This window comes from Arvicanthis niloticus, chromosome 20, assembly GCF_011762505.2.
Source record: "Arvicanthis niloticus isolate mArvNil1 chromosome 20, mArvNil1.pat.X, whole genome shotgun sequence".
Taxonomy (NCBI): domain Eukaryota; kingdom Metazoa; phylum Chordata; class Mammalia; order Rodentia; family Muridae; genus Arvicanthis; species Arvicanthis niloticus.
Window position 1 is genome coordinate 21,295,706 of NC_047677.1, and position 2,077 is coordinate 21,297,782.

Sequence of the window (2,077 nt, forward strand, 5' to 3'; positions counted from 1 at the left end):
GTGTATGTATGTATCATATATATACACACAATGTGTAATGTATATAATATATGCATATATGCATAATTTGTATATACATATACATAAAATGTATATGTATATATATACACAAAAACATATTTTATATATATATGTTTGAGATACAACAGATAGTATTCTTAAAATTAGTTTTAATTTAACTAACATATATATTCAACTGATGTATATATACATATAAATTTATATATATATATAAGTATACATATGTATGTATGTTGCTGTTTGAGATACAACAGGTAGTATTCATTTTATTTTAAATATAAACTAGCAAACACCTTTATTACACGGGATATGAATGATGGTTTATTTGCCTTTGCGTTTCTGGGCTTTGATCTTCCTCAGATAGAACTCCAGCTCCTTGCCTTCTAGTACACAGCTATCTGTTCTGCCACACTGGCCTGGTCTTGAGACAGTACAGGCAAAAAGCTTGCTCTTCTGAAACTTCTTCTCCAGAAGACTGCTGATTTTAAAATTCTTTTTTCTTTCATCATATTTTTTTATTTTTCTTTGATCAGTTTTTGTTTAAAGTCTCTTTCTTCTCAGGAGTCAGCTTGGCCCCCTTCTTGCAGCCCAGGGGCAATACATAGTGGGACTGATGCCACTGCTAGTATGGTGTGCTGTCAATAAGCACAATGTAGTTCTTCACTAGGGTCTTGGGTCCAACCAGCTCATTACTGGATACATTGTAGACATCATCAACGATCCTTGTTTTGTGAGTACCATACTCAGAGTCCCAAGAAAAGTTCCCACAACCAATCTCAAGGCATTATTGCCTCCTCCAACTCAGACTGTATGAGTGAAAAACCAATCTTAGTGTTGGCAGCAGGACATTCCAGCTCATACTTCTGTTTTTTGTGAAAGGGCTTTCTCTTACTTCCTATCTTGCTGTGTTTGTGCAAGTTGTCCTGAGAGATGCCCATTGCTCAGTGCTGGCTGGAAAGAGGAAGCAAAAAGCTTCAAGGCTCGGTTTCCAAAACGACAGGTAGTATTCTTAAAATTAGTTTTAATTTCAACTTAAATATACATTCAACATACCCACACATACACATACATGTTTGTGTGTGTAACTGGTTATTAGCTGTTAAGTCAATGATAATCAAGCTATAATCCATAAAACTACAGAGGTTAGGAATAGACAAAGAGACTAAGTAGGAGCAGATAGTTCTCCCTGGGGAAAGAAAATAAAATAGTTTTGAAGAGATGAGGTGTGATGGAATGTTAGGATCAATTGGGAGCAGGTAGGTGGGGGCAGAGGAGGGATTGTGAAGACAGCTAATATTCTATTAAGGGCCATTTAACTGATCCTATGGAAAATTAATGCAAGAGGAGCTTCCTTAAATATCTCTATCTCTCCATCTCCATCTCTATCTCTATATCTAGCATCTATCTATCTATCTATCTATCTATCTATCTATCTATCTATCTATCTATCTGAAGGAGATCTAAATGAAAGTGCCAAATAATTGGGTACAGAACCCTAACTGGACATCTCTGGTCACCAAATGAAACATCTAATACCAGCACTGGGTTGCATCTAATTGAATTTTTGACCAAGAGGTTTGTATAGGAACTTCCAAACAATCCTTGCTGTTGCAAACACCATAGGTTGCTCTCCATAAATTGATGACAAGCAAAACCTCATTAATGCAGACGTCTCCTACACAACTCATTGAACATGGAGAAGCTGAGCTTGAGACTACATAGAGCCTTCATCTTCGCATGCTACTGTTGTTGGTAAAGGAAGATTGTCTGCCAAGTAATAAAGGAGAATTGTAAACACCAACCCAGCCAACAAACCTCTGATACACACAAATGTGCCCTCTCTGCAAGATATGACAGTGTAGTGATTGCACAAAACTTACAGGACTATGCAACCAATATCTGATTTGACTTAAGACCCACACCACAACATGGAACTCAGACCTGACATTGCTTAGATGATAACCTGAGACTAGATAGTCCAGGAGCCTAAGGTTAAAAACAAGATACCTATAAAAAGTGGCAATAAAATGATTCTAATGACACTGTACTATACTCA

At 36.6% G+C, this 2,077-nt stretch overlaps 1 pseudogene; it reads right to left on the reverse strand.

The window, feature by feature from the left end:
• Nucleotides 1-342: 342 nt before the first annotated feature.
• On the reverse strand, nucleotides 343-1,003 carry LOC117724883 (small ribosomal subunit protein eS8 pseudogene; annotated as a pseudogene).
• Between the last annotated feature and the right edge of the window lie 1,074 nt (nucleotides 1,004-2,077).